Genomic DNA, 18350 nt, shown 5'->3' on the forward strand with positions numbered 1-18350 from the left:
TTTTTTTGTTGTTGTTGCCTTTGGGTTTTTGTTTGTTTAAAGGTTCTGCTTGAAGAAGACTTGTATTGCTTCTTTTTCCTCTTCAAAGTGGATGACATCTCTTTTGATGGATTGATGATCAAAAACATGTGAGCATGGAGAGAAATCACACAACTACACAACTATGTCAATTTATATGTGTCTCCTTCAGATCTAACAGCTCTTAAAGGGACTGTCAAGTCCCAAAAAAAATGATTCAAATAGGGCATGTAATTTTAAACAACTTCCAATTAATTTTTTTCACCAATTTTGCTTTGTTCTCTTTGTATTCTTAGTTGAAAGCTAAACCTAGGAGGTTCATGTGCTAATTTCTTAGTCCTTGAGTGCCGCCTCTAATCTAAATGCATTTAGACAGTTTTTCACCACTAGAGGGCGTTGGTTCATGTGTTACATATAGATAAAATTGAGCTGATGCACGTAATATTACAAAGACGTGAGCACTGATTGGCTTAAATGCATGTCTGTCAAAAGAACTGAAATAAGGGGGCAGTCTGCAGAGGCTTAAATACAAGGTAATTGCAGAGATAAAGTCTATTTATATAACTGTGTTGGTTATGCAAAACTGGGGAATGGGTAATTAAGGGATTTGCCTATCTTTTAAAACAACAAAAATTTTGGTGTTGACTGTCCCTTGAAGCTAAATTTTACCTTTCTGAAATTATTTGATGGACCTTACAGTACAGTTGAGATTTCTTAGATTATCTTGCCAGATTGTAGAGCTTAAAACTATCAGGCCCTTAGACCTTTCTTACCTTAATAATCATAAGTTATCTTAATTGGGACTCAAAGCCTTCAAATGTATAGCTTGTGTGTAAATGTTCCCATGTTGAGGTAAACCAGTGGAGCAAAGTGGAGAGTAATATATAAAAACATATATAAATGTACATGTGTACATATGAGACAACACTATTTAGTAAATGATGAATGTTGAGCTGAAGGATACCAATGTAACTTTTCTGATGTTTCCGGCATACTAGTGTTTATTACAGGGACAGTAAACCTTAAAAATAATGTTATATAATTCTGCACATAGTGCAGAATTATATAACATTTTATTAGCCAATGTTAGCCAAACATTATAAAACATAATTGTACCCTATTAATTTAAAAAAAAAAACCGCTGTTTTACAGACCCGCTCTCTGTACTCTGCTGAGCGGGTCTGTTATATTTACTCAGCGCATCGGGCCAGCTGTATAGTCACAGCCCGGCCCGACCGCGCCATAAGACTAAGTGCAGCTCGCTCCTGCTGTCAGACACAACAAATAAAACTGTTTTATTATTTCAAAATGTCTTTTGAGTTGCAGTTCATAATTATAAAGAAGCTGTCACAGAGGTATAAAAGTGTATTAATATGCAAAACTGGGGAATTGGTCAAGGGATTATCTATCTTTTTAAACAATAAAAATTCTGTAGTAGACTGTCCCGTTAAGACTGTTACTGGTGGAAAAGGAGCTTTTCTCTCTCTCAGGACAAGGAATCTAAGAGAGAGGACAGACCTAGTAATAGGTTTTATTCCTCAGGAGATCAGAAGTCTTCCTCTTCTCAAAAGTCTGAGCCCTCCAAGCTGTCCTGGAAGCTTGGTTCTGCCTGGGCAAAGAACAAACAGTCAAAGAAGTTCAACACCAATTCTAAATATGTATGAAGTTGCAGCCTTCTGACCAGAATGAGTCTTTCTCTAAAGGCCTGGTTTGTCAGTCAAGGACCCCTGGATAAAAAAAAAAAAAATATATCACAGGGTTACAGAATAGTCTTTTGTTCCATGCCTCCGTGAGGATAATTCTGTAAAAGCGGCTGCCTTTTATGTAATGTGTTCAGGATATATGATATGGGAGTAATTTTCCCAGTTCCTGTTTCTCAACAGTGCCAGGGGTTTACTCAAATCTGTTCATTGTCCCAAGGAAGAAAAAGGGACTTTCAGACCCATTTTAGACTTGAAAACCCTGAACAAGTTTGTCAGGGTTCCCAATTTCACACTCAAGATGGAAACAATTTGCACAATCTTACCTTTAATCCAACAGGGTCAATATATGTCTACCACACACCTCAAGGATGCATACCTGCATATTCCTATCTATAAAGATCACCATCAATCTTTTTTCAATCAATCATATACTGTCAATTTAAACCCTTCCATTTGATCTGGCTACAGCTTCAAGCATATTCACAAGGGTGCGAGGAGCACTGTTGACGGTGATCAGAGCTCAGTGGATCTCAATTGCCCCTTATCTGGACAATATCTTAGTGCAGGTCCTTACCTGCCTCTAGCTATTGCCCATCCTAAAAGGCTTCTATACTTTCCCCAGGACCACGGTTGGAGAATTAATGTTCCAAAGAGCTCTTTAACTCAAGCTACAAGGGTGTCCTTTTATAGATGTCATCATAGATCGAGTCCTAATGCATCTATTCCTGATGGAATCATGCAGACTAAAACTTCAGAAGACATGACTTTCTCAGCAATGTGCTTCATTGCCGTCAAAAGCTCAATGCAGAGAGGTAGTGGGTCTTATTGTTGCGCTTTCAGACACAGTTCCCTTTGCCCACCTACACTTGCAATGCCTTGAACTTTCTATGCTCAATCACTGGTCAAAGAATTAACTGCACTAGGAACAGCAGATTGCTCTAGTTTTGTCCATCAGACAATCTCTCTTGGTGGATTCAAGGTCCCCTTAGGGCTTATTTTCTTCGTCCTTCTTGTGCTATTGTAACGACAGGCGCCAGTCTTTCAGGCTATGGTGGGGTTTGGAATTCTCAGAGAGCGCAAGGATTTTGGTTCCCTCTGGAGGCAAGGTTACCAATCAACATTCTGGGTCTCAGAGCGATTCTCCAGGGCTTGCTCACGAATTCTTGATTACTCCAGTCTGTACCTGCCGAGCCATGGTATGCAGATCTAGTGCAGATATCCTCTTCTCCTCCATGGCTCCTTCCCTTAAGACGAGATCTATTGTCAAATCTTTAAGTTTAACGCTGTGGAGGTTAAACGCCTAGTTTTAAAACAGAGGTCTCTCTGATACAGATATTGACACTCTGATTCAGGCCAGAAAAACCCTCACCCAAAAAAATTATCACAAAATTTGGAGGTCATAATTTGAATTGTGTTCTTCCAGAGATTTTTCTTGGTATTCCCTCAGGTTTCACGAGAATTCTTCAGTTTTTACAGGATGGTCTTGTCAAGGATTTGTCTGCTAGCTCCTTTATAGGTCAAATTTCTGCTTTATCTGTTCTCTTTCATAGAAAATTAGCTAACTTTCGTCCAGGGGCTAGTAAGAATTAGGCCAGTTATGAGACCTATTTCTCCCCCTTGGAATATAAATTTAGTTATTTCTGTTCTGCAAGGTCCTTCTTTTGAATCGATGTATTCCATTGATATCAAACTATTATCCTGGAAAGTGCTTTTCTTGGTGTCCATTTCCTCATCTAGAAGAGTTTATCGTCTGTATCCTGTGATTCTTCTCCATTTTTAGTTTTTCACAAAGATAAAGCTGTAATTCATTCTAAATGATTTTTTTTTTCTCCCTAAGGTAGTTTCTTTGGAAAATATAAATAAGGAGATAGTATTCCTCCTTTGTGTCCAGATCCTGGTAATTCCAAGGAATGGCTTTTACATAATCTTTATGTAGTCAGAGCATTGAATTTTTATCTTCAAGCTACTAAGGGCTCGATTTATCAAAGCCCTACGGCTGCAAGTTCTCACAAGAACCTGCTCGCCGTATTTATCAAGACCGCTGCTTTCCTAACCTCTTTGCCACCTCTAAGGTGGCGAAATTCAATCTCCGCGGTCTAGTCCGACCGAGGAGATTGACAGCTCCTGCCCACGCGTGATTTGCTGTGCGCGGGCAGAGGTGTGATTGCATATGAGCGCAAAATTGCGCTTGTGTGCCATGTTGACTACCTGCGGGTAAATTTGCCCCGCCACAGGTGAGCTGAGGAATACAGGGGCGCGTATATGCGCCCCTGTCCGCCTCAGCTTTGATAAATCGAGCCCTAAGGATTTCAGACTATCTTCCAGATTATTTGTCATTACTCTAGGACTCGTAAAGGGCAGAAGGCTACTACTGTAGCTTTTGGCCTTTTAGCTCAAACAGGTAATTCACAAGGCTTAACACAAAACAATTATACACAATATGCTAGATGTTACAAACAATACTTATGCACAAATGGTTAAAATACTCCCCTCTGTGTGTACCGCTGCCTTCTATCAGTCTCTATAGAGGGTTAAAGTTAATACAAAGATTCTACACTCAGACTCTTAGCTAATCCCAAATGGTGATGTAACCTCAAAAACACTATCACCGAAGTTTAGAAGAGAAGAAAAAGTGATTGGGATAGCGCTATGCAGCTGCGAGTCTTATAAAGTGAAATAAATATATATTAGTTTGGATCTATTTTTATCTGAATATGAAGGTGTCCCTGTTTTGGGTTGTTCAATTATGGGATTACTATTTTGATATATAAGGATCCCCGGTTTATTTTGATCATATAACCTGGATGATAGAGTAATTTCTATATTTTTAAAATAGTCTTATGTCCTATGTTTTTTATATATAAGTATCTTATAGATATTATTATAAAATATGATGTAAAAGAAGAGAGAGGAGCAAGTGCTTTAAGATATATGTATTTTATTCCTATACAGATAAGGTTCTTATCGTATAATAGTTAACAATAAAATCTAACACATAGATGCCGGCATCTAGATTTAAAACCACATTAAAACAGTTTTTTATTTGAAATTTATACTTGTTATATTCTATCAGTATTACTGCTGGTTTTGGACTATAACCGTGGTTTTATGAAAGCAGCTCTGATTGGCAACATCTGATAAAAAACAAAAAGTTTCTATTCCTTGACATACATGTATCGTATATTTTGTTTGTTACAATTACAATTTTTCAGTGCAGATCTAGTTTTACAATATATTAGCTAGATGAGTGTGAATACCACGTATTTTTACTTAGACATTGATATTCCAGGTCTACGGTGGTTTGTCACAGCGGTAAATGGTAGTAAGTGGATTTATCTGTCATATATACGTGTATAAGCAGATTGTCTCTTGTTATAAAAACCTTTTTATATTGTCCATATTCTGGATCTCCTCCGTTAAAGTTGTGACCGGCCGGTCCTTTGGTGAAGTAGTTCCGTATGTTCTCCATTGTTTTCTTTTTTTTGGTTAAAATCCGGGTTCTTCAGGTATTTCCTGATCCAATTGTGGATTTTCTCCTTGTGTCTGTGTAGCCCTTAAGCCAGGTGATTGAGGCTGGAGCGGTTACTGGATCCTTGGATAGGAATTACACATATGGAGTCTGTCCCTAGAAAGTGGGATATGGCTCGATGTACCTATCCTAGCCAGCCCGAACACGAGAAAGACCTCTCACCTGCTGGGTTCTGTGTTTAGATAATATAAAAAGGTTTTTATAACAAGAGACAATCTGCTTATACACGTATATATGACAGATAAATCCACTTACTACCATTTACCGCTGTGACAAACCACCGTAGACCTGGAATATCAATGTCTAAGTAAAAATACGTGGTATTCACACTCATCTAGCTAATATATTGTAAAACTAGATCTGCACTGAAAAATTGTAATTGTAACAAACAAAATATACGATACATGTATGTCAAGGAATAGAAACTTTTTGTTTTTTATCAGATGTTGCCAATCAGAGCTGCTTTCATAAAACCACGGTTATAGTCCAAAACCAGCAGTAATACTGATAGAATATAACAAGTATAAATTTCAAATAAAAAACTGTTTTAATGTGGTTTTAAATCTAGATGCCGGCATCTATGTGTTAGATTTTATTGTTAACTATTATACGATAAGAACCTTATCTGTATAGGAATAAAATACATATATCTTAAAGCACTTGCTCCTCTCTCTTCTTTTACATCATATTTTATAATAATATCTATAAGATACTTATATATAAAAAACATAGGACATAAGACTATTTTAAAAATATAGAAATTACTCTATCATCCAGGTTATATGATCAAAATAAACCGGGGATCCTTATATATCAAAATAGTAATCCCATAATTGAACAACCCAAAACAGGGACACCTTCATATTCAGATAAAAATAGATCCAAACTAATATATATTTATTTCACTTTATAAGACTCGCAGCTGCATAGCGCTATCCCAATCACTTTTTCTTCTCTTCTATCAGTCTCTCCCAAATGAGACTGCTTAAAATTGTGGCTGTATGTGGTATAGAGGCGCAGGTATTTTCTTATTCGATGTTCCAAAATTGCTCTGAAAAAATTCAGAGTCCGGCTCCCTCTTGTAATTTAATCTGTGTGATATGTTGAGAATAGAGATTTCTCAGATCTGGTGTGGCTGTGAATACAGAAAACGTACTCAAAATATGGTGTGATGCTGATATAAAATGTGCAGTATACTTACTCCGATAAAATCGGAATCCGGCTTCTTATGCAGCGCTCCCGCTAATATGGTTGAAAAAATCCAAAGGACAGCAAGCAAAAATTCGTATATAAAATACACATTTATTTTAAAACATGTCACTATGGACAGAAGGATAAAAGCTCAAATAAAAAGCTCTATGCGTTTCAACGATATTTCGTCTTTTTCAAGAGCAGTAAAATATTTTTTCAGAGCAATTTTGGAACATCAAATAAGAAAATACCTGCGCCTCTATACCACATACAATTCACAAGGCTTACTTGGTGGCAGGAAAGTCTCCCTGTAAATGTATCGCAGCTCATTCTACAAGATGAGTTTCAACTTCCTGGGCTTTCAAAAATGATGCATCTTTTGAGCAGATTTGCAAAGCTGCAACATGGTCTTCTCTGGATACCTTTTCAAAATTGTACAGCTTTGATGTTTTTGCTTTTTCTCAAGAAGCTTTTGGTAAGAAAGTCCTGCAGGCCGCAGTGTCTGATAACTAGGAACTGTTTTTTTGTTTGTGTCTATGTTTTAGTTTCATTTGTTGTTTTTTTGTTTCTTTGCTACAGACCCAAATATTATTCTTGTACTTGGTCACATTCGAAGTACTACCTTTTAATAGTTTTGTTTATTTTTTGCTACAGACTAGCTCTCCTTTTCCTATTATCTTTTTCCTGGAGCCATTTAGAATACTTTGTAGTTTCTGCTTATCTCCAAGGAGATGGCTAACTATTTTACCTTGTTTTCCAAAATTCTCTCCTCTTTCCTATGCTATCATTTAGAGAAGGAGAAAAAAAAAGCAATTTTGCTTTGCTAGTTACAAATTGACTGTTGAAAATGTCTAATTGTGAGATTGCCTGTATCTGTCTAGTTTTATATTGGTACTGTGCAGTATTATGCATTTATTTTGTGTATCTATGTTCAGTACTGGACTGCAGGCATAAACAAGTGTTTTTAGTTTAAAAAAAAAAAAAATCTAAAAGGATTGGTTTTCACAAAATGACTGTCTTTTTAAAAAGGTCCTTAAAATCTACTTATTTGCAGAGATCAAAGTTCTCAACTAGGAATAATCAATGGCTGCTTAGCTTCTTCTGTGGCAAGTCACCATCAAGGAGAAGTCTCTTTTGGCCCAGTAGTTTTTTGTTTCACAGAGGACTTTCTTGAAGCACATCAGTTTGATCCCACATAAAAAGGACAGGCTGGCAATACAATGATCATTTCAGACTTTTTGTAGGCCTCATCGGTGAGGCACAGCTACGAAGAAAAGAAGCCCCAAGGGGACCTCTAGGCACATTGAACAGGGAGTCTGCACCCTGAGTGACACTGGTCTATTGAACAAGCAAGGAAGTTATACCACCTTATGCTCATTCTCAGTTGAGTGCACCTCTCTCCTTAAAATCTACATACCTTGAAGGATCAATTCTGCCTTAAATACTTAAAGGGCCATAATACCCAAATGTTTAAACACTTGAAAGTGATGCAGCATAGCTTTAAAAAGCTGACTAGAAAATTTCACCTGAACATCTCTATGTAAAAAAGAAAGATATTTTACCTCAAGTTTCTCAGTAGCCACATCCCAATGTAATGTACTTCTAAGCAACAAATCAGTATGTCTGTCCTGGGACAGCTAAGGGATTGAGCCTCGTGCACACTCATGTTATTTCCCTATTCAGTGTAAGGAAGTTTACAATGAAATCTCATGAAATCACAGTAAAAGAGTTCAGGACCTCAGCACTGCTGATGCTCACTGGCTGCTGTTCATTTCTTCATTTTTTTTTGTTTTTTTATTTTTTTTACCTGCAGCTGAGCAGCAGCTGAGTATAACTTTTTACACAGAACTTACTCTGCTGAGCTGAGGAGATTGTGAAGTAAAATATCTTCCTTTTTTACATAGAGATTCTCAGGTGATATTTTCCTGTCAGCTTTTAACAGTTATACTGCATCAGTTTCAAGTGATTTAGCATATGAGTATTATGTCCCTTTAACTTTATAAAATGTAAAACCCTAATTGTATTTATTTTTAATCAATTTTATATTCATTGCATTAAATGTTAGTCACAATCATGTCAATTAACCCAAAACATTTATCCTCCCATCTGCTATCTCCCAATAATGGCTATTTTTTTCCACTCCATTGAAAGCAATACACTTGTTGCTGCTGCCCTATACGTGGAATAGCTTTACAAAGTACAATGCTCTTGTTGAGACAGACTTTTTTTGTTGTTTTTTTAATTAGACAAATTTTACTTAATTTTAGATCTCATTTAATGCAAAATTCACACAAAAGCATTTTTTCTCTTGTAAGATGTATCGAGTCCACGGATTCATCCATACTTGTGGGATATTCTCCTTCCCTACAGAAAGTGGCAAAGAGAGCACCCACAGCAGAGCTGTCTATATAGCTCCTCCCTTAGCTCCACCCCCCAGTCATTCTCTTTGCCTACTCTAAGTACTAGGAAGGGCAGAGTGAGTGTGGTGACAAAAATGTTAGTTTTTATTTTCTCAAGCAAAAGTTTATTTTAAATGGTACCGGTGTGTACTATTTACTCTCTGGCAGGAAAGGTTTGAAGATTTCTGCAAGGAGGATGATGATCTTAGCACTTTGTAACTAAGATCCACTGCTGTTCTCACAAGGCCTGAAGAGTACAGGAAAACTTCAGTTGGGGGAACAGTTTACAGGCTAAACTGCATTGAGGTATGTTTAGTCTATTTTTTTCTAGACAGACTGTGATTATTCTAGAAAAGACTGGCAATATCCCCATGAGGGAAGGGTAAGCTGTATTCAGACACTTATTAGGAATCCTAGCTTGCATTAAGGGCTCATTAGTTACTGGTGACACTGATAGGAAAAAACGTTTTTGTTTTTTATTAAATAAATGCAAATATAACGTTTTTTGAGGGACTTTTAGGGCTCATTATGGCTTGGTTAAGGGTTATTAACCCACATGGCTAGTTTAGGAAACACTCTGTTGTGTTTCTTTTAGGCCCCATAACATTGAGTGAGGTGGGAGGGGCCTATTTTCGTGCCTCAGTTGCGCAGTTTCTTTTCCTCAGACATCCAGCTACTTCTCCAGAGGTTCCTATTGTGTTTGAGGGCTGTAAAGAAGTTTTTTTCCCAGGCAGGTAGGCGCCACGGCAGAGCTGTGGCAAGGTGCTGAACGTTTTTTTACCGGTTTTTGACGTTTTGACAATCCGGTTTTTACATTAAGGGGTTAATTGTTTATTTGCATAGCTGTGCAAAGTTACTAAGGCTTTATGATGCTACTGTAAAAAAATTGTTGAGTTTACTGCTTTTTTACACTGTTTTGCAGAGTTTGTGCAGCTTTTTTCTCTTAAAGGCACAGTACCGTTTTTTTCTAAGTGTTATTTGCTTTGATTAAAGTGTTTTCCAAGCTTGCTTGTTACATTACTAGCCTGTTTAACATGTCTGATACCAAGGAAAATCCTTGTTCAATGTGTTTAGAAGCCATTGTGGAACCCCCTCTTAGAATGTGTCCCACTTGCACTGATATGTCTATAAATTATAAAGAGCATATTTTAGCACTTAAAAATATTGCAATAGATGATTCTCAGACAGAAGGAAATGAGGGTTTAACACCTCTAGTACCTCTAGTGCGTCTAATTCATTTACTTTACAAGACATGGGGCCACAGTTATGAAAACAACCCTCACAGAGGTTTTATCCAAACTGCCTTGTTTACAAGGAAAGCGTGACAGCTCTGGGTTAAGAACAAATGCTGAGCCGTCTGACGCTTTAGTAGCCGTATCCGATATACCCTCGCAATGTTCTGAAGTAGGGGTAAGGGATTTGTTATCTGACAGATTCTGATATGACGGCATTTAAATTTAAGCTTGAACACCTCCGCTTATTGCTCAGGGAGGTATTAGCGACTCTAGATGATTGTGACCCTATAGTGGTCCCAGAGAAAGTACAAATACTTACAGGTTCCTGTTTACACTGATGTTTTTGCAGTCCCTAAGAGGATTGTGAATTTTGTTACTAAGGAGTGGGATAGACCAGGTATTCCGTTCGCTCCCCCTCCTGTTTTTTAGAAAATGTTTCCTATATCTGACACCATGCGGGACTCGTGGCAGACGGTCCCTAAGGTGGAGGGAGCTATTTCTACTCTGGCTAAGCGTACAACTATACCTATCGAATACAGTTGTGCTTTCAAAGATCCTATGGATTAAAAATTAGAGGGTCTCCTGAAGAATATTTTTCTTCATCAAGGTTTTCTTCTCCAACCTATTGCGTGCATTGTTCCTGTAACTACTGCAGCTGCTTTCTGGTTTGAGGCTCTAGAAGAGACTCTTCAGATGGCGACTCCATTAGAGGATATTATGGAAAGAATTAAGGCCCTTAAGTTGGCTAATTCTTTCATTACAGATGCCGCTTTCCAACTGGCTAAATTAGCGGCAAAGAATTCAGGTTTTGCCATTTTAGCATGCAGGGCGTTATGGCTTAAGTCCTGGTCTGCTGATGTGTCATCAAAATCTAAACTTTTGAACATCCCTTTCAAAGGAAAGACCCTATTCGGGCCTGAACTGAAAGAGATTATTTCAGACATCACTGGAGGGAAAGGCCATTCCCTCCATCAGGATAGAACAAATAAAATGAGGACCAAACCAAATAATTTTCGTTCCTTTCGGAACTTCAAGGGTGGTCCCGCTTCGGCTTCCCCTGCTGCAAAGCAAGAGGGGAATTTTGCCCAATCCAAGTCATTCTGGAGACCTAACCAGGCTTGGAACAAGGGTAAACAGGCCAAGAAGCCTGCAGCTGCCTATAAGACAGCATGAAGGGGTAGCCCCCGATCCGGGACCGGATCTAGTAGGGGGCAGACTCTCTCTCTTTGCTCAGGCTTGGGCAAGAGATGTTCACGATTCCTGGGCCTTAGAAATTGTGTCCCAGGGATATCTTCTGAACTTCAGAGACTCTCCCCCAAGGGGGAGATTTCACATTTCTCAATTGTCTGCAAACCAGAAAAAGAGAGAGGCGTTCTTACGCTGTGTAGAAGACCTACATACCATGGGAGTAATCCACCCAGTTCCAAAAGCGGAACAAGGGCTATGGTTTTACTCAAACCTGTTTTTGGTTCCCAAAAAAGAGGGAACTTTCAGACCAATCTTGGATCTCAAAATTCTAAACAAATTCCTCAGAGTACCATCATTCAAGATGGAGACTATTCAGACTATTCTACCGTTGATCCAGGAGGGTCAATATATGACTACCGTGGACTTAAAGGATGCGTATCTACACATCCCTATTCACAGAGATCATCAATTCCTCAGATTTGCCTTTCTGGACAGGCATTACCAGTTCGTGGCCCTTCCCTTCGGGTTGGCCACGGCTCCCAGAATTTTCACAAAAGTGCTAGGGTCCCTTTTGGCGGTGCTAAGGCCGAGGGGCATAGTAGTGGCGCCTTATCTAGACGACATCTTAGGCGTCGACTTTCCAACTAGCCAAGTCTCACACGGACATCGTGTTGGCTTTTCTGAGATCTCACGGGTGGAAGGTGAACATAAAAAAGAGTTCTCTCGTCCCTCTCACAAGAGTTTCCTTCCTAGGGTCTCTGATAGACTCGGTAGAAATTAAAATATTTCTGACGGAGGTCAGAAAATCAAAACTCTTAACCACTTGCCGAGCTCTTCATTCCATTCCTCGGCCATCAGTGGCTCAGTGCATGGAGGTAATTGGACTCATGGTAGTGGCAATGGACATAGTCCCCTTTGCCCGCCTACACCTCATACCACTGCAACTATGCATGCTCAAACAGTGGTATGGGGATTATGCAGATTTATCTCCTTTATCTTGGGTGCAGTCTGGAACTCCCTGAAAGCACAGGGCTTATGGTCTCAGGAGGAAACTCTCCTCCCGATAAACATTCTAGAACTGAGAGCGATATTCAATGCGCTTCAGGCGTTGCCCCAGCTTGCTGCGGCCAAATTCATCAGCTTTCAGTCGGACAACATCACGACTGTAGCTTATATCAATCATCAAGGAGGTTCTCTAGCGATGATGGAGGTAACCAAAATAATCCGATGGGCGGAGGATCACTCTTGCCATCTCTCAGCAATCCATATCCCAGGAGTAAAGAACTGGGAGGCGGATTTTCTAAGTCGTCAGACTTTTCATCCGGGGGAGTGGGAGCTCCATCCGGAGGTATTTGCCCAGCTGAATCAGCTATGGGGCACACCAGAATTGGATCTGATGGCGTCCCGTCAGAATGCCAAACTTCCTCGTTACGGGTCCAGGTCCCGGGATCCCCAGGCGGTACTGATAGATGCTCTAGCAGTGCCCTGGTCCTTCAATATGGCCTATGTATTTCCACCGTTTCCTCTCCTCCCACATCTGGTTGCCAGAATCAAGCAGGAGAGATCTTTGGTGATTCTGATAGCACCTGCATGGCCACGCAGGACTTGGTATGCAGACCTAGTGGACATGTCATCGGTTCCACCGTGGACTCTGCCAATGAAACAGGACCTTCTAATCCAAGGTCCATTCACGCATCCAAATCTAATTTCTCCAACATAGGTGTGTCCGGTCCACGGCGTCATCCTTACTTGTGGGATATTCTCTTCCCCAACAGGAAATGGCAAAGAGCCCAGCAAAGCTGGTCACATGATCCCTCCTAGGCTCCGCCTACCCCAGTCATTCTCTTTGCCGTTGTACAGGCAACATCTCCACGGAGATGGCTTAGAGTTTTTTAGTGTTTAACTGTAGTTTTTATTATTCAATCAAGAGTTTGTTATTTTGAAATAGTGCTGGTATGTACTATTTACTCTGAAACAGAAAAGAGATGAAGATTTCTGTTTGTATGAGGAAAATGATTTTAGCAACCGTCACTAAAATCCATGGCTGTTCCACACAGGACTGTTGAGAGCAATTAACTTCAGTTGGGGGAACAGTGAGCAGTCTCTTGCTGCTTGAGGTATGACACATTCTAACAAGACGATGTAATGCTGGAAGCTGTCATTTTCCCTATGGGATCCGGTAAGCCATGTTTATTACGATCGTAAATAAGGGCTTCACAAGGGCTTATTAAGACTGTAGACTTTTTCTGGGCTAAATCGATTCATTATTAACACATATTTAGCCTTGAGGAATCATTTTATCTGGGTATTTTGATATAATAATATCGGCAGGCACTGTTTTAGACACCTTATTCTTTAGGGGCTTTCCCAAATCATAGGCAGAGCCTCATTTTCGCGCCGGTGTTGCGCACTTGTTTTTGAGAGGCATGGCATGCAGTCGCATGTGAGAGGAGCTCTGATACTTAGAAAAGACTTTCTGAAGGCGTCATTTGGTATCGTATTCCCCTTTGGGCTTGGTTGGGTCTCAGCAAAGCAGATACCAGGGACTGTAAAGGGGTTAAAGTTCAAAACGGCTCCGGTTCCGTTATTTTAAGGGTTAAAGCTTCCAAATTTGGTGTGCAATACTTTTAAGGCTTTAAGACACTGTGGTGAAAATTTGGTGAATTTTGAACAATTCCTTCATGTTTTTTCGCAATTGCAGTAATAAAGTGTGTTCAGTTTAAAATTTAAAGTGACAGTAACGGTTTTATTTTAAAACGTTTTTTGTACTTTGTTATCAAGTTTATGCCTGTTTAACATGTCTGAACTACCAGATAGACTGTGTTCTGAATGTGGGGAAGCCAGAATTCCTATTCATTTAAATAAATGTGATTTATGTGACAATGACAATGATGCCCAAGATGATTCCTCAAGTGAGGGGAGTAAGCATGGTACTGCATCATTCCCTCCTTCGTCTACACGAGTCTTGCCCACTCAGGAGGCCCCTAGTACATCTAGCGCGCCAATACTCCTTACTATGCAACAATTAACGGCTGTAATGGATAATTCTGTCAAAAACATTTTAGCCAAAATGAACACTTATCAGCGTAAGCGCGACTGCTCTGTTTTAGATACTGAAGAGCATGACGACGCTGATAATAATGTTTCTGAAGGGCCCCTAACCCAGTCTGATGGGGCCAGGGAGGTTTTGTCTGAGGGAGAAATTACTGATTCAGGGAACATTTCTCAACAAGCTGAACCTGATGTGATTACGTTTAAATTTAAGTTGGAACATCTCCGCATTCTGCTTAAGGAGGTATTATCCACTCTGGATGATTGTGACAAGTTGGTCATCCCAGAGAAACTATGTAAAATGGACAAGTTCCTAGAGGTGCCGGGGCTCCCAGAAGCTTTTCCTATACCCAAGCGGGTGGCGGACATTGTTAATAAAGAATGGGAAAGGCCCGGTATTCCTTTCGTCCCTCCCCCCATATTTAAAAAATTGTTTCCTATGGTCGACCCCAGAAAGGACTTATGGCAGACAGTCCACAAGGTCGAGGGAGCGGTTTCCACTTTAAACAAACGCACCACTATACCCATAGAGGATAGTTGTGCTTTCAAAGATCCTATGGATAAAAAATTAGAAGGTTTGCTTAAAAAGATGTTTGTTCAGCAGGGTTACCTTCTACAACCAATTTCGTGCATTGTCCCTGTCGCTACAGCCGCATGTTTCTGGTTCGATGAGCTGATAAAGGCGGTCGATAGTGATTCTCCTCCTTATGAGGAGATTATGGACAAAATCAATGCTCTCAAATTGGCTAATTCTTTCACCCTAGACGCCACTTTGCAATTGGCTAGGTTAGCGGCTAAGAATTCTGGGTTTGCTATTGTGGCGCGCAGAGCGCTTTGGTTGAAATCTTGGTCGGCTGACGCGTCTTCCAAGAACAAGCTACTTAACATTCCTTTCAAGGGGAAAACGCTGTTTGGCCCTGACTTGAAAGAGATTATCTCTGATATCACTGGGGGTAAGGGCCACGCCCTTCCTCAGGATCGGCCTTTCAAGGCAAAAAATAAACCTAATTTTCGTCCCTTTCGTAGAAACGGACCAGCCCAAAGTGCTACGTCCTCTAAGCAAGAGGGTAATACTTCTCAAGCCAAGCCAGCTTGGAGACCAATGCAAGGCTGGAACAAGGGAAAGCAGGCCAAGAAACCTGCCACTGCTACCAAGACAGCATGAAATGTTGGCCCCCGATCCGGGACCGGATCTGGTGGGGGGCAGACTCTCTCTCTTCGCTCAGGCTTGGGCAAGAGATGTTCTGGATCCTTGGGCGCTAGAAATAGTCTCCCAAGGTTATCTTCTGGAATTCAAGGGACTTCCCCCAAGGGGGAGGTTCCACAGGTCTCAGTTGTCTTCAGACCACATAAAAAGACAGGCATTCTTACATTGTGTAGAAGACCTGTTAAAAATGGGAGTGATTCATCCTGTTCCATTAAGAGAACAAGGGATGGGGTTCTACTCCAATCTGTTCATAGTTCCCAAAAAAGAGGGAACATTCAGACCAATCTTAGATCTCAAGATCTTAAACAAGTTTCTCAAGGTTCCATCTTTCAAGATGGAAACCATTCGAACTATTCTTCCTTCCATCCAGGAAGGTCAATTCATGACCACGGTGGATTTAAAGGATGCGTATCTACATATTCCTATCCACAAGGAACATCATCGGTTCCTAAGGTTCGCATTCCTGGACAAGCATTACCAGTTTGTGGCGCTTCCTTTCGGATTAGCCACTGCTCCAAGGATTTTCACAAAGGTACTAGGGTCCCTTCTAGCTGTGCTAAGACCAAGGGGCATTGCTGTAGTACCTTACTTGGACGACATTCTGATTCAAGCGTCGTCCCTTCCTCAAGCAAAGGCTCACACGGACATTGTCCTGGCCTTTCTCAGATCTCACGGATGGAAAGTGAACGTGGAAAAGAGTTCTCTATCTCCGTCAACAAGGGTTCCCTTCTTGGGAACAATAATAGACTCCTTAGAAATGAGGATTTTTCTGACAGAGGCCAGAAAAACAAAACTTCTAGACTCTTGTCGGATACTTCATTCCGTTCCTCTTCCTTCCATAGCTCAGTGCATGGAAGTGATCGGGTTGATGGTGGCGGCAATGGACATAGTTCCTTTTGCGCGCATTCATCTAAGACCATTACAACTGTGCATGCTCAGTCAGTGGAATGGGGACTATACAGACTTGTCTCCGAAGATACAAGTAAATCAGAGGACCAGAGACTCACTCCGTTGGTGGCTGTCCCTGGACAACCTGTCACAAGGGATGACATTCCGCAGACCAGAGTGGGTCATTGTCACGACCGACGCCAGTCTGATGGGCTGGGGCGCGGTCTGGGGATCCCTGAAAGCTCAGGGTCTTTGGTCTCGGGAAGAATCTCTTCTACCGATAAATATTCTGGAACTGAGAGCGATATTCAATGCTCTCAAGGCTTGGCCTCAGCTAGCGAGGGCCAAGTTCATACGGTTTCAATCGGACAACATGACAACTGTTGCGTACATCAACCATCAGGGGGGAACAAGGAGTTCCCTAGCGATGGAAGAAGTGACCAAAATCATTCTATGGGCGGAGTCTCACTCCTGCCACCTGTCTGCTATCCACATCCCAGGAGTGGAAAATTGGGAAGCGGATTTTCTGAGTCGTCAGACATTGCATCCGGGGGAGTGGGAACTCCATCCGGAAATCTTTGCCCAAGTCACTCAGCTGTGGGGCATTCCAGACATGGATCTGATGGCCTCTCGTCAGAACTTCAAAGTTCCTTGCTACGGGTCCAGATCCAGGGATCCCAAGGCGGCTCTAGTGGATGCACTAGTAGCACCTTGGACCTTCAAACTAGCTTATGTGTTCCCGCCGTTTCCTCTCATCCCCAGGCTGGTAGCCAGGATCAATCAGGAGAGGGCGTCGGTGATCTTGATAGCTCCTGCGTGGCCACGCAGGACTTGGTATGCAGATCTGGTGAATATGTCATCGGCTCCACCTTGGAAGCTACCTTTGAGACGAGACCTTCTTGTTCAGGGTCCGTTCGAACATCCAAATCTGGTTTCACTCCAGCTGACTGCTTGGAGATTGAACGCTTGATCTTATCGAAGCGAGGGTTCTCAGATTCTGTTATCGATACTCTTGTTCAGGCCAGAAAGCCTGTAACTAGAAAGATTTACCACAAAATTTGGAAAAAATATATCTGTTGGTGTGAATCTAAAGGATTCCCTTGGGACAAGGTTAAGATTCCTAAGATTCTATCCTTCCTTCAAGAAGGATTGGAAAAAGGATTATCTGCAAGTTCCCTGAAGGGACAGATTTTTGCCTTGTCTGTGTTACTTCACAAAAAGCTGGCAGCTGTGCCAGATGTTCAAGCCTTTGTTCAGGCTCTGGTTAGAATTAAGCCTGTTTACAAACCTATGACTCCTCCTTGGAGTCTCAATTTAGTTCTTTCAGTTCTTCAGGGGGTTCCGTTTGAACCCTTACATTCCGTTGATATTAAGTTATTATCTTGGAAAGTTTTGTTTTTGGTTGCAATTTCTTCTGCTAGAAGAGTTTCAGAATTGTCTGCTCTGCAGTGTTCTCCTCCTTATCTGGTGTTCCATGCAGATAAGGTGGTTTTACGTACTAAACCTGGTTTTCTTCCAAAAGTTGTTTCTAACAAAAACATTAACCAGGAGATTATCGTACCTTCTCTGTGTCCGAAACCAGTTTCAAAGAAGGAACGTTTGTTGCACAATTTGGATGTTGTTCGCGCTCTAAAATTCTATTTAGATGCTACAAAGGATTTTAGACAAACATCTTCCTTGTTTGTTGTTTATTCCGGTAAAAGGAGAGGTCAAAAAGCAACTTCTACCTCTCTCTCTTTTTGGATTAAAAGCATCATCAGATTGGCTTACGAGACTGCCGGACGGCAGCCTCCCGAAAGAATCACAGCTCATTCCACTAGGGCTGTGGCTTCCACATGGGCCTTCAAGAACGAGGCTTCTGTTGATCAGATATGTAGGGCAGCGACTTGGTCTTCACTGCACACTTTTACCAAATTTTACAAGTTTGATACTTTTGCTTCT

At 40.9% G+C, this 18350-nt stretch overlaps 1 protein-coding gene across 5 annotated transcripts in view; it reads left to right on the forward strand.

Moving 5' to 3' along the window:
• The window catches only part of KMT2E (lysine methyltransferase 2E (inactive)), a 464054-nt gene that overhangs the window by 120980 nt on the left and 324724 nt on the right, over nt 1-18350 (forward strand). The window lies entirely within an intron of this gene.

Source organism: Bombina bombina, chromosome 6 (assembly GCF_027579735.1).
Source record: "Bombina bombina isolate aBomBom1 chromosome 6, aBomBom1.pri, whole genome shotgun sequence".
Taxonomy (NCBI): Eukaryota; Metazoa; Chordata; class Amphibia; order Anura; family Bombinatoridae; genus Bombina; species Bombina bombina.